Source organism: Taudactylus pleione, unplaced genomic scaffold (genome assembly GCF_031769625.1).
Source record: "Taudactylus pleione unplaced genomic scaffold, aTauple2 ptg000054l, whole genome shotgun sequence".
In the NCBI taxonomy this organism is placed as follows: Eukaryota; Metazoa; Chordata; class Amphibia; order Anura; family Myobatrachidae; genus Taudactylus; species Taudactylus pleione.
Genome location: NW_028284456.1, coordinates 2,856,053 through 2,871,367, shown reverse-complemented (window position 1 = coordinate 2,871,367; position 15,315 = coordinate 2,856,053). Strand labels below are relative to the sequence as shown.

The window sequence follows — 15,315 nt, the reverse complement described above, 5'->3', positions numbered from 1 at the left end:
AACTCGCCAGCAACTGCGGTTACAGCTGTTACTGGCCGCAGTTTGTGGTGCTGCCATCAGAAATTGTGGGCCCCGGTACTAAGAAAATAGGCAGGGTCCCCTCCCGGACCTTAATGGGAGTACACAGTGCAGGGAAAGATGGACATTGGGGGCACAGGGCTAGGGAAGCTGGACTGGTAGGACACAGGGCAGGCTGGACTGGGGTTGTGGCAAGGGGCATGGGAGGCTGGACCTTAATGAAGAACAGGGACAGTTGGCTGGACTGGGGAGGGGGGATTGCAGAGGCAGGAAAGGTTGGCTGGATCGGGGGAGGGGCAGTCAGGGCAGGGAAAGCTGGCTGGAGAAGAGGGGAGGCAGGAAAGGCTGGATAGAAGGGGGAGCAGGGAAGGCTATCTGCACTAGGTGGAGGGAAGGGCACAGAGCAGTACCTGAGTTCCTCGTTTCTTCAGAAGGCCCAGAGAGAGTCGGGGACCCGGGTGGGAGCGGTGCAGATATGCACCAGCAATCAGTAAGAAACTGCGCTGTCTACATGTCAAATATGGTGCCGGCAGCGAGCCAACCACACCTCGCGGACCGGCAGCCAATCAGGAGTGGCCGCTTCTGATTGGCTTGCAGTCAGCTCCATATTTGACAATGGCGGCGATGTTTCTTACTGATTGCTGGTGCATACCTGCGCTGTTCAAACCCGGGCCCAGGACTCCAAGCCCGGCAGTCCCCCCTTGATGGCGGCCACTGGCTACACTGCGTTACGGGGCCGGAGAGTGGCGGCTGTTACCGGCCACGCCAGCAAGGAGGTGGATGGCGCCGATCATGAGAGACAGCCCTGGGCAGGGGACGTGCACCTGTGGGGGGACAGGCACGGCTGGGCGGGCGGCGCCACACTGCTTGGCATTTACAGTGACTGACACACACTGACTGCTCACAGGCTGTCACAGGAGCACAGCCCCTAAAGCCATCCGCAGTTATGTTTGTGTATCTGGCTTTAGGGGCTGTCCTCCTGAGACAGACTGTCAGCAGTGACTGACAGTAGCGGGCAGAGGCTCTCCACCTGTCCCTGCAAGCTGAAAAAAAAAATTGTTCAGTGCTGGAAGTGGCGGTATGCCATACCGTTGCATACCGGCACACTTCGAGCACTGATTTGCAGTTTACCAATACAGAAAAAAAATATCTGTTGAAATGGGTTGGAAAGCGTTTGAGAAATGTTTATACACTTCAGCACTCTGTGGTAGGAATGGCAATCAAAGGGTTAACCATTGACAGTCTCCATTGATAGCACCATGGGTGCTTGCTATCGATGACATGAAGTCATTGACAGAGAACCATCAATGGTTATCTCAGCAGTGAGACTTGGTGGCCAATTAGGGAAGGGGGCTGAGAGGTATGAGTTCAGGCAGTACTAAGCGACAGACCAAAGAGGGAAGGGGGTGGGAATGAGGGTCACACTGAGGGCGAGTCTTAACTCTATGCCCTCTGAACTGGGAGAGAACGAAAACCATTGCTGCATCTTTGCCATCGATGGCAGACCATTGGATCTCTGCTATCAATGACCAATGGCTATCCCTACCCTGTGGTTCCTTTATGTGAGTTTGTGTGGTCTACTCCTTTGTGGCTGAGATGTTTTTGCTCCTAAACAAGCCCACTTCACTACTGTACACTTCTAATCTTGGCATCATATGACAGTGACACTTTGGGCAAAATTTACTAAGCGGCGGGTTCTAAATCCCGGCGATTTGGTGGCAGTTTGACAGCAGGCTCTAAACTCCGGCGGTTTAGTGACGGTTTGACGGCGGTTTCTAAATGACACCAAAACCGCTGACTAGTAATTTTAGCCCTAGCCCTGTTCTATTGTATTCTAATATGTGTTTTGATGGTGGTTTTGCAGCGGTTTTGGCCTTAGTAAATCTGCAGATTGCAAAACCAACACCAAACCGCCACCAAACCGTCAGGGTTTAGAACTCGCCACTTAGTAAATGTTGCCCTTTGAATGTAATTGACCTGATCAGTACAGCCCACTGTACTGCTAATGTGCATTTGTCAGCAATGGGTGTGGCTGAAATAGCTAAACTCACTAAGTAGAAGTGCTGTCTACACACTGTTAGCCATTTGCTGCTATGGTGCATACACATGATCATATCTGTCAGATGAACGATTTTACCAATGATTGAACAATTTAATGATTTCAGACAGTATTAAAATGAATGAAATCGTCAAAATCTGACTGCAAACAGACGATGTCAGATATCGTTATCCGACATGCGGGAACGCGCATCGATCATCGTTGCAGGCTCACATATCAGATTTTCTTTCAGATATGAACGATTGAACGATTTTTAAAATCGTTATCGTTCAGATCTGACACAAAATCTGACTGTGTGTATGGCTGTATGCACCATTACTTAACTGCTACTAACACATTTTACATTTTATTTTACCAGAAATTAGTTTCACTAATAATTTTGCTATTTAATTGCCAGGTACATAGAATGACTACAATATAACTTATTGTATAGGATGAAGGAGCAATATGCATATGCCGTATGAGAAGCGAATAGCGCCCTCTATTGGCCTCTGAGTTTCTTTAGAAAAACGAAATGATGAGTTAAGTAACCTCAAAACATTTTGCTTTACTCATTGTTTTGCTTTATGAAGTAATTCACAGGCTAATCATATTTACTGTTCATTGCTGATATTTTCATCGTCACTCAGTACATTTAATTTAAATTGTAATGAGTTAGTGTCCAGAGGAGCAGTTATGCAGAATTCTTCTGTAAGTGAAATACTGCTGTCAGGATATCAATAGATCTCTGAGTTCTGCTGTGAGTGAACTTCACAGTAACATGCATTGTAAAATAAATTATCATTGTGTACTAGAAATGCAAATAATAATAATAATAATTAATAATAATTATTATAACAATCATAATAAAAAATATAATAACCCCGCCCCCCATACTGAATCTAACTTCCTCCCCATATACTCAGGGCTGGTTCTAGCCTTTGTGGAGCTCATAGCGAAAGTTTCCGTTGGCTCCCTGAGCTCAAGGGCCGAAGCCATGGCCGCAAAAAAAAAAAAAAAAGCCAAAGAAAATAGGGGGTTGCCATTTGCCATGGGAGGAGACCATTTGCCTGAGGGAGAGAGAGAGCGAGAGAATAAGAGAGAGAGAGAGAGAGAGAGAGAAAGCCTGGATATACATTTTTAAATCATACGTTGGTGGCTGCCTGGCTTGTCCTCACTGGCTCTGGTGGTAAGGCTCCTCACTGCAGCTGTCTTTCCTCATCCCTCCTCTCAGCATTCTCTGTGGCCAACAGTGACAGCTGCAGCAGCGCTGATGTGAAGGGTGATGATTGATCTCATCACTCTTCATTTGAATTTATGACACCCTGCCCTGCTTCACTCCTCCTCTCCTCCAACCCCATATACAGCACATTCTTTTTACAGCCTGCGGAGTAGAGGCAGACAGTGTATAATGAGTCAGTCTGACTCATTATAATGTCGCCGGCTGCGGGCCCCTTCATTGTGGCGGACCCTGCAGCACTGCTGGTTCCGCCCCTGCTGCCGCAGCTTGTAAATATGATGGCAGGCAAGAACGGTGCCGGTGGGGGGACTGCAGCCACGCACTCAGGCTGCATCGCCCCAGCCGAGGGCCCTGCTTGCCCGCCCCTAGAACCGCCACTGTATATTCTGGAACTGCAGAGATGTAGTAAATTACCTTTGGTTAGCTGTTTTATGTAGCTATAGCTCATATCATACAGCTGGCAGGCACTTCTCAGCATCTGCCACTATTTTTAGTTGGATAAGAAATAGATAAATACTGTGTATATTTTCTGGTTCTGTGTTTTTGCTATCTTTTATAAATTACATATGCAAATATATTTGGTGAGGTACAGTAAATACAAATTATCATTGCATCTATGCATCTTGTTCTCACTTACAACACTTACAATACTTGTATTAGGAAACCTTGTGATGCAAACAATGGGCGTGATTCAGAGACAGACGCTGTAGCACAGTCGCTGTGTCTTTGTACGCAGTGGTTGTGCTACAATATGCAAAATCCACAGGAGGCTTCCTACGTACTGAGACACCAACTGCTAGCTTTTCTGATCCAGTGCTGTGTCCAGAGACACATCCATTGCATTAACTGAATGAACATCGGTCATCTGAGTAACTTACTCAGGTTGGACGTGTATTTCACGCTGCCGGAGTCAGTGAAGCTGCATCCAAAGATGCAGACACTGGCCTCGGCATGCCCAGAAATCAGAAATCAGATTGCTAGCAAGTGCATAAGGCTTGGCTAAAAAGTAATTCCATCAGGTGGCTCCTACCATGGCTATTGATTGTACAGTGCTTCCATACATACAGAAGATTTCATTGTTGAATCCCTATAGTTTATTTTTCTGTGAAGGCAAACAAAACAACACTGAGGGCCAAAGTTCTCATCAGGCTCTAGTGTGTTGAGGTTTCAGCAGGGAGGAGCTCTTTTCCCGTAGAAGATTCAGGGGTCTATTTACTAAGCAGTGTTAGGAGACAGAGTGAAAGTAATAAGAAAGTGATAAGGTACCAGCCTATCTGCTCCCAACTGTCATTTTTCAAACACAGCCTGTGAGATGACAGTTGGGAACTGATTGGCTGGCACCTTATCACTTTCTTATCACTTTTCACTCTGTCTCCTAACACTGCTTAGTAAATAGACAGAGGGCGTTCTGTAACAGGCTCCAAAAATATAGAATTATTTTGTCATAATTGACACTATATTTAAAGTGGCAGTCCATTATAAGAGCAGTTTTGCCTTATACTGAATTTATAGTCGAACTAGCTGATATTATACCGGTTATGTGATTTTGAAACCCCAGAATGTTTTAAGCTTCAAGAGGCAATTTGGTAGCACCCACAATAATTTACACAGTTGCACATGTTGAAAGAAGCAAACTACAAAATATTGGGGATAATTTTGGGAATAAAATGAAGATATATTAATTGCTATTTCTGTGTGGATAGAATTCCTCTTTCGCTCATATAATGTAACAGAACGTAGAAGATAATCTGATGTTAGTGTACCCATACATCCCAAATTGGTTTCCAGTTTAAATAAAATATTAAAACGGTGCATGACCACATGATGTTGGGGCACAATAAGGGGAGTGTCACGTCACCCATGGTATACCTAGCACTTCCAATACTGTAGGCCTCCTCCAACTTTTCTACTTTTCCCGAAAGAGACCTTTGCATTGTCACATGCACCAATAAAAGCACCTTACTAACCATGATGAGCTGTGATACTACATATGGCTACATGACAGGACAGAAGCTAGAACTAATAACGGGGCCCCTAAGGGGGTACATGAAGTGTATTTATGGAAACACACTATTCTCTTCTATTGGAATTGTACTGGCTTTGTAATTGTAACTTCCCTCATCAGATTACTATTTACCCAAATATACTTCATGGTTGACTTATCTAATTATACCTTTTTATGTATGTATAACAAAGATTTGCCCATCACTTGGCAGTCTACAGTCTCCCTTGTATATGCCTAAACCTCCATAGTTTGGATACCGTTATAAAAGAGAGCTCATCCTGTGAGAGTAATGACCAGCAGTAGTGATGCATGAAATGATTTGGCACTATATGAGATTTAACAGGTTTTGGCAAGTTCAGAAGTTTTAAACAAATTAGAAAACTGAATTGCAGGAAGTCTACTTATTAGGAATAATTTAATTAGTGGAACTTTTAAACATTTTAAAATGATTTTGAATTCTACATTCTACATAGAAGAGCAAACAAAACAAACAACGATATGGTGGTGCCATATAAGTAACTGATAATAAATAAAATAATAAATAATGAACAGTAGAAATAATTTTTTCTAATTTCAGGTCTGCTCTGTATAAAACAGGAATAAAATGTTAATGAATTGATTTTCAAAATTAGTGGTTTGAAAACTTACCTTATTTTACAAACCAGACACCTCTAAAAGGGGACTATAATAGGCAGGGGGATGTAGTTGTAATCCCGATAGTCGGGATGCCAGCGCCGGAATCCTGACACTTGTCAGAATCCCTGTGCCAACATCCCGATGCTAAGTACTGGGGTTAGGGGGAGGGTTAGGGTTAGACACTAGGGCAGTGGCGTATCTATAATGGGTGCAGTGTGTGCGGGGGCACACAGGCCCCTGGATCCAGGGGGGCCCCGCACCACACACCCTGCACCCAGATTATTTTAAACTTACCTGACCGTGGTCCCGTGGCGGGTTTCATCGCTGCTGTGAACACCAGAAAATGGCTGCTGTGGCCATTTTCCCGGCGTTATGCACATGCGCAGTAGACTCCGGGCACACTCTAGTGCCCGGAGTCTACTAATGATAGGGCGGCTGGCCAGCCGCGTCAGTCGGCTGCCGGCCACTGGGAAGAGAGGAGTGGGCCCTGCACGGGGAGTGCACACGGGCCCCCTCCTCTCTTAAGATACCCCTGCACTAGGGGGAGGGTTAGGCACTAAGGGGGGAGGGTTAGGGTTAGGCACTGGGGGGGAGGGTTAGGGTTAAGCACTATGGTGGAGGGTTAGGGTTCGGCACTAGGGGGAGGGTTAGGGTTAGGCAATAAGCAGGGAGGTTAGGCTTAGACACTAGGGGAGAGGGTTAGGCACTAAGTGGGGAGGTTAGGCTTAGGCATTAGGGGGGAGGCTTAGGCTTAGACACTAGGGGAGAGGGTTAGGCACTAGGGGGGAGGCTTAGACACTAGGGGAGAGAGTTAGGCACTAGGGGGGAGGCTTAGACACTAGGGGAGAGGGTTAGGCACTAAGGGGGGAGGTTAGGTTTAGGCACTAGTGGGGGAGGGTTAGGTTTAGGCAGCGGGGATGGAGTGTTAAGGTTAGAGAGGGGGGGTTAGGATTCTGACCGACGGGTATCAGTATCCTAGCCCTGTCGAGATGCTGGCATCAGGATTCTGACCACCAGAATCCCGAGCGCCGGCATCCCATACCCAACCCTCTGTAGGACATGCTTGAAAGTGTGAGGTTATTCTCATTGTATTTATTCCTTATAAAATATTTAGTAAAAATATACATAACTCTTAAATTGTATAAAAAAAGATGTAGAAAAGACCAAATAATTATACCTTTTTCTCTCCAGCTGAAGAGTCATTTTGCTACTATGAATCAATGTTAACTTTAATATCATGTGCATTTTATTTATCTTTCCCAATTGTTACAGCCTTAACAAATCTACATATAAATTAAAATGAACCAATGGAAAAGGTGTTTGATCTAATGTTCAAAGGATTCATTAAAAGCCAGAGTGAGAAAATCACACTGTCCGGAGATGTATGCCAGTAGCTTTGGCAGGCAACATTATGAGCAAATATCACACGGTACAAGAAGAGTGCGCTTCTTCATTTATAAAGATGTTTTATAAAGTAATCTTGAAGTTGTCAAATATTGGCAGTTTTAGAAAACATCTGTCAGTGTATTTAGCTGATAATATATACAGTTGTATAAATTGTATGACTGGGAAGTAGTCTATGGTATGTAAAAGATCTACTGTGCAATAATTTTTTCTTAAACAGATTCAATGCAGTTGCAGTCCTTTTAAGTGGAGCAATTAATAAGTTCTGTTCACTCCCATTAATGCGGTGAACATATGCAGAAAATGTCTGGAGCAGAATGGTGGGAGGTCCTGACGTCAGTCTACTGAATAAAACTTATCTGAGGCCTCACACTGTACATAGTTTAGGACTGGATTATGAGGGTTCAACCATGAAATCCAGGGTGATTCTAAGGGCTCTATTTATTAACATTATTTTGACTAAAATAAAGTGAAAAGGGGTGTTTTCACACCCTTTTCACATTATTTTAGTATCACCTACAGTTACTATAGGGCAATTGGAGTAGAATTTGTAAAATTCTACTCCAACCCCTAAGTATCACTTATTTTTAGTAAAGCAGATCGCATTTCCCATAATTGTAATGGGAAATGTGATCTGGCCAAAGTTACTAAAAATAAATTGTAAAAAAATATCGGGGAAAGCCCTGTGATAATAACGCCACCTGGAGGTGGCGTTATCCAGGTTCTCCCCCGGTTACCGGACTCCTGCCCTGCTCTAACGGGGAGAGCAGAGCCGAGAGTCGGTCCCAGTAATCAGCTGTGTGGTCTAAACAGACCGCAAGCTGATTACTGTAAAAAAAAAAAAATTGGTAAAAAAAATTTTTTTACTTACCTGACTCCAGGGGCCGGTGATCGGGCCTCCGGTGATGACTCTCCTCCAGTCAGTTGGTCTCCCATAGTGCACTGCTGCCCGGTCATCAGATGATCGGGTCCCAGTGCAGTATGGGAGATCACCTGACCGGAGGCATGGAGAACATCACCGTAGTCCCGGATCATGCAGGTAAGTGTAATTAAGGGAGGGGTGGTCGCGGCGGGGTTCGCGATCACGGGGACGGGGCTTAGCACTGGGGGGCGCGGGCTTAGCGCCGGGGGGTAGCAGTGGCGGTCGGTCGGCGCTTGCACGGGCACTTAGTCACTTTTCTTTTGCGAAAATACCGTGATAAGGCTCCGAAGGGGATTCGCAGGGACAGAGCTTTATCGCAAGCTCTGTCCCTGCAAGGGATTTGTAGTAAATCCCTGTGATATTGCCTAGTCGTTAATATCACACTACAATCTGCATTCAATATGCGGATTGTAGTAAATAGAGCCCCATATGACATTATGTAACACATTTATTTGTCACTGTGATGTCACTTACTTAATATAGATGTTGACAACAGTTTGAGATGTTAAAATAATTAAATTATATTGTGGGCTTACAAAGTTGAGTGAGGGAGTGTCAATAGAAATGTGGGCTCTGCAGAATTGGATAGTATAGAGCTAGTGGAAGTGCAGAGGACAGATAGGGGATGGGTGCATCGCAAGATACTTACTTCTCTGTACATGGGCAACTATACACAATTGTTCCCTGCACACAATGCGGGAGCACATTTTACCTATTTCCTTTCAACTCTGCATAAGACCCCTCCTATATAAAAAAAATACATCCTGTCCATCTATAGATTTATTCACTGCACTTTAACCACTTGCCTGGTGTGTTCGCATGGGATGTGATCACACCAAGCTGGGCCTTCCCTGACACGGTCAAATCTTATGCGATCGGGTCAGAAATGCCCACTGATGGCTGCTGGCAGGCTCACAGTGCCTGACTAGACCCTCTTTACATGCGGCACTGCTGCCAGTCTCCTCCTTGTCTTCCTGTCTGCGGCTTGCAAAGCATATTAGCCAGTTAAATAGTTAAGCAGTATATATGTAATTCTTATAGCACATGCAATTTTTGCAGTTTCTCTAATTATCTAACATAACTGAGATGTGTACCTGGGGCCGTCATCCGGGGACCCGCACTATGTGAATTATTTATTGTGTAAGTACAGAAAGTATATGTATTAGGCCGTTGCAGTTGCAAGGGCATAATTACAGCCATACAGGATACGTTCATTATCCCTACACGGGGATGCTGGCGCTAAGCATATTGGCACCGGTATCCCGACACCTGCCAGAATACCGGCACCGTTATCCCACAGGTAAGTAGCAGGATTGGGGGGAGGGTTAAGGTTAAGGCTAGGGGTTAGTGTTAGGCACTAGGTGGAGGGTTAGGGTTAGACACTAGGAGAGGGAGGGTTAGGTTTAGGGTGCGGGGAGGGGGAGGTTAGATTTAGGAAATAGGGGAGAGGTTAGGTTCAGGCATCGGGGTGGGAGGGTTAGGGTAGGAAAAGTGGGAGGGTTAGGATACCTACCGACAGGTGTCTGTATCCTAACCCTGTTGGGATGCCGGCATCAGGATTTTGACTGCTGGCATCTCGTACCCATCCCAGCCATTGGGCATCCATACTAACCAAAAGATTGATTGTTATGTGCTAAAAAGCTCTAACCTATTATATTATGTTGAAAATCACTGAATACACATACATTGACAATTTTCCAGTGTTGACATAATGCTTAGTTTTCCTATAAAATAAATATTCATAGATTGACACAAAACGACTACAGGCGGGAGGAACCTTTCTCTGGAATACTCTCAACACTTTATAAAAATTAGAAAAGAAAATCAGAACAGTGTTGACAAAAAACTTAGTATCTAGCTGTTGGCAACAAGTAGTAGAACCACTATTGTGTGCACCAGATGTAACATTAATAATCAATATTGCCACTGGCTCTCAAGACATATAAAAACAAGGTTTTATCACAAGCCAAACATAGAGGCAGATATCCTAAAGCATTTCCAATAAGAAATGTATTAGTAATTGGCTGACAACTAGGGCTTTACACATATGCAGCAGAAGGCAATAAATATATTAGTGACAGCATAAATATCTGTGGTGATGCCTACAGAAGAATTGGGCAGTGTTAATAATTTGTGGGCCTGTTAGCTGCCAGTACAGATGCGTCCTGTTGCATCGTTGCTGACTGTGCTACAAACGTGCGCACGCATAGCGCCATACGATTACCCATAGCTGTATACACTATGGCGCGCACTGCGATCGCACCATGCAATCCTATGGGGTCACGGGTGCGAACGCAGCACACGTAACCATTTGCTGGCGCGCGGCTCGCGCCAAGTGTGGCACGATTTACCGCATCATCGGCAAAGATGTAACTGGGCACATCTGTATTAGTAAAATAATATTTTTTCTCTAACATATATCAAAGATTGTGTTATTGAATTAGATAATATGCTGAAATAAACCTGTATAAACGTTAGTGATGAGGGAAGCTAAGTGCTGAGCATATGCATATAATAGTGGCTCAGTATGGCAGCACACATCCCAACACCAGGTACCCAGCTGTGAAAAACAAATTTGATCCTGGTCACACAATCACTGTGCACAGCAACAAACTGAATGCAGAAGCCTACAAGTATCTCGTGTCTTCCTGTCTGTACTGATAAATTCAGATTCAGTTGTTCTTAAATCCAATGCTGGCAATAGCGGGGGCTTGAGAAATGCATCAAGAAGAAATAAAATGACCATTGTTGTAGATTTTCTAACTTTGACATACTTTATATAAAATACAGATATTTAGGTGAATTTGCTGATTAATGTTTGTTGTTAATTCCCAGAATTGTACAACTTGGGCCAAAGTAACTATGGCAACAATTGTTGGCATAGTATACTAATTTTTATGTTCCCTGTATAACACAGTTAAAATAACGCTGTATTTATTTTGCAATTTAATGTGACATTTACTAGGGTACACAAAGTAGCTAGAAATTAAGGACTTGTCCCTCAGTGATAAAATAGTCAAGGTTCATGAAAGGATTTAACCTGATTAGACATGGCTGCTGTACCATCACAGTGGTTATGAGGATATGAAAAGAAACTTTGCAGGAAGACAGTGCATCTCAGTCATACAGTAAAAGTATGTACACACGTACAGATCTGGATTATCCATAAGGACCAGGGGGAAGAGAAGCTTTCTGTCACCCAGGGCAAAGACTCATCTTGGTTCCCCCACCTTGTCCCAGTAAATAGTAATCACCATCTACCTATATGACCGCCATATAATACAGAAAGCATCAGTGACTGCCATATACTATAGACAGCATTAGTGACCTCCATATAATACAGAGAGCATCAGTTACCACCCTATAATACAGAGTGCATCACAGTGACCGCCATATAATACAAAGCACATCCCTGTGAATGCCATATAATACAGAAAGCTGCAGTGGCCTCCATTCAATACATAGAGCATCAGTAACTGCCATATATTACAGAGGAGAGCGGCTGACTTACAATACAGAGAGTATATTTGAGATTATATATATATATATATAAAGTCAGAAATCTACTGCACTCACCACTCCCAGATTTGGGGTGCAGGCCTGCACTCGCCATGCCCAGGAATGGGGTGCAAGTGGCTTGTGACCACATTGCTTAAATAAATAAAATCAGAAAACTCAGCATTCACCATGTTTAAACACTTACAATAATGTATACCGTATATACTCGAGTATAAGCCGACTTTTTCAGCACATTTATTGTGCTGAAAAAGTACCCCCTCGGCTTATACTCGAGTGAAGTGTAGCGCTGACCGGACGGAGTTCGGTCAGCGCTACACAGCACAAACACACAGCCGCTGGAGCCGGCAGCTGTGTGTTTGCTGTAATCAGCAGCCGCTGAGAGTCTGTCAGACTCTCAGCGGCTGCAGCTGCTCCAACTGCGGGAGCCATCTTCCGGCTCCCGCAGTGGGTAATGGGAGACACGTCGTCATGACGACGTCTCTCCCATGCAAAGCGGCCGGAGGAGCGGATAGCGGCGGGACCATGAGCGGGAGTTTCAGGTAAGTGATTTTTTTTATTTTTTATTGTTATCACATCTCTCTCTACTGGGGGGGGGGACTACAGGGGGCACTACCAGGGGGCGATTACTACAGGGGGCACTACCAGGGGCACTAAAAGGGGGGATTACCACTGGGGGAACTACCAGGGGAGGATTACTACAGGGGGCACTACCAGGGGGGGATTACTACAGGGGGCACTAAAAGGGGGGATCACCACTGGGGGTACTACCAGGGGGGATTACTACTGGAGGCACTGAAAGGGGGGATTACCACTGGAGGCACTGAAAGGGGGGATTACCACTGGGTGCACTACCAGGAGGGATTACTACTGGGGGCACAACCAGGGGGAATTACTACTGGGGGCACTACCAGCTGCTGCCATTTCCCACACTAGGCTTATACTCGATTCAATAAGTTTTCCCAGTTTTTTTGGGTAAAAGTAGGTACCTCGGCTTATATTCGGGTCGGCTTATACTCGAGTATATACGGTAAATAAATAAATAATGGGGTTTTGGTTCATGGATTGATCAATGCATTTAAGCCTGCAGCCCTCATCACGGACCCCACTTCTCTGCAGGTCCTACACTATCTGTCATACTGATGGAAACCTGGTAGCTGCTATCACATAGTTTAAACTGAAAAAATGTTACCTGGTTTAAAGCTCACCTGCCAGCTAATGGCTTTTAAAAGGCAAGGCAGTCACCAAACATAGCTTCTATCATGCTACCAAAAAGGCAGCTGACACAGGTTATTATAAACGAGTTTGCTCATGGGGTGCATGAGAAAGCTATGATCACAAAAGGTTAATTAAAAATTAACCACATAAACAAAGTCAGAAATCCACTGCACTCGCCACTCCAGATTTGGGGTGCAGGCCTGCACTTGCCATTCCCATGAGTGGGGTGCAAGTGGCTTGTGACCACATTGCCTAAATAAATAAAATCATAAAACTCAGCACTCACCATGTTTAAACACTCACATTAATATATAAATAAATAAATAATGGGGTTTTGGTTCATGGATTTTTGCTGAGTTGTGCTGTGTTTTCTGATTTTATATATTTAAGCAATGTTGTCACAAGCCACTTGCACCCCATTCCTGGGAATGGCGAGTGCAGGCCTGCACCCCAAATCTGGGAGTGGCGAGTGCAGTGGATTTCTGACTTTGTTTATGTGGTTAATTTTTAATTAACCTTTTGTGATCATAGCTTTCTCATGCACCCCTGTGCAAACTCGTTTATAATAACCTGTGTCAGCTGCCTTTTTGGTAGTATGATAAAAGCTATGTTTGGTGACTGCCTTGCCTTTAAAAGCCATTAGCTGGCAGGTGAGCTTTAAACCAGGTAACATTTTTTCAGTTTAAACTATGTGATAGCAGTTACCAGGTTTCCATCAGTATGACAGATAGTGTAGGACCTGCAGAGAAGTGGGGTCCCATGATGTCGACTGCAGGCTTAAATGCATTGATCAATCCGTGAACCAAAACCCCATTATTTATTTATTTATACATTATTGTGAGTGTTTAAACATGGTGAGTGCTGAGTTTTCTGATTTTATTTATATATATATATATATATATATATATGATAAAGAATAATGTAAGTGGCGCACAAAGCTCATACAACAACCAATATAACAAAAGTATGTGTATACATCTGACCAATAAATATTAATATGGACACTCCCTGATAAGGTGGCTGCCAATTATTCCTAAAAATTATCTATTCAAAAAATCATTAAAAGGAATAATGGAAATGGTGAAGGAACGGCGCCTTCAGTGTACCAGTTCTAATTTAGAATATTTGTAGCAGAACGTTCATAGAGAGTCCATGTGATCTTTGAAAGAAATCCTGACAGGATCTTCGTGTATTAACCCGGAATGTATCTAAAAAAAAAGAAAAGAGAAACAAACATAGTGTAGCCTGATAATAAACTATATATACATGTATATATATATATATACATATATATATTTATATATAAGGGGGTGCACTCACCAGACTTCGATCCAAGTTTAGTATAACCACTTTATTCCATGAAAAATTAGTCCGACGTTTCGGTCCTCTGGGGACCTTTGTCAAGGTACATTAATCAACTGCACATACTATCATTAAATACCCATAACACCTCCCCCTAAGTAGCATAAAGAGATATACAAAACCAGACATGAAACACTTAACATTAAGCAAACAAATACATACATAAGTTCATGACCTGCAGATCCACGGAATATATCCATATAATACATTTCACCAAAATCGGCATAGTCACATGCCTCTCAGCAAACCACCGGCAGCTGATCGCCGCGAGTGGCGTCCCCCATAGATCACATGGCTTTGGCGCAGGACTTACGTCACAGGCCTAGGCGATCTTTGTATTTTGAGGCAGTTATTAAAGTGTGGACTATTAGACCTGTTTTTGATTATTTTTTAATTTTTTTTTATTTTTTCGTTTTTTTTCAGTGGTTTCTGGACAGTGGGTGCCTATAGTTAATATGAAGTGTTAATGTTAAACGATTGTTGCGGATGCATGTATGCATCTATATTTGTGCTTGTTTTTATGGGCATTTATTCACGTTTTATAATGTGGTATTTTGGCATGATCATTATGTATAAGTGAAATATTTGTGATCGACAGCGAAAACACCTCGCACTTTATATTGATATATTTATGACCTGCATTTCCCGATTCTGATATTGTGATATAACCATATTGTATTATGTCCAAAGTTACCCTATGTTGCTAGGCTACAAGATGCCTGCTCAGGGTTTATTTCCGGCTGAGAGCTGAGTTAGTTTACTGGAGTGCCTGGTTACTAGGTTACGGGATGCGCTGAACGTGATCCATGGTTTGCTCAGGATGTCACGTGCCCCTAGTCACGGGCTGTGACATAAGTCCTGCTCCAAAGCCAGGTGATCTATGGGGGACGCCACTTGCAGCCATTTGTGGCGATCAGCTGCCGGTGGTTTGCTGAGAGGCATGTGACTATTCCGAT

At 43.7% G+C, this 15,315-nt stretch overlaps 1 protein-coding gene across 1 annotated transcript in view; it reads left to right on the top strand.

Annotated features, from left to right (window-relative positions):
• The window catches only part of STAC (SH3 and cysteine rich domain), a 325,716-nt gene that overhangs the window by 58,474 nt on the left and 251,927 nt on the right, over positions 1-15,315 (top strand). The window lies entirely within an intron of this gene.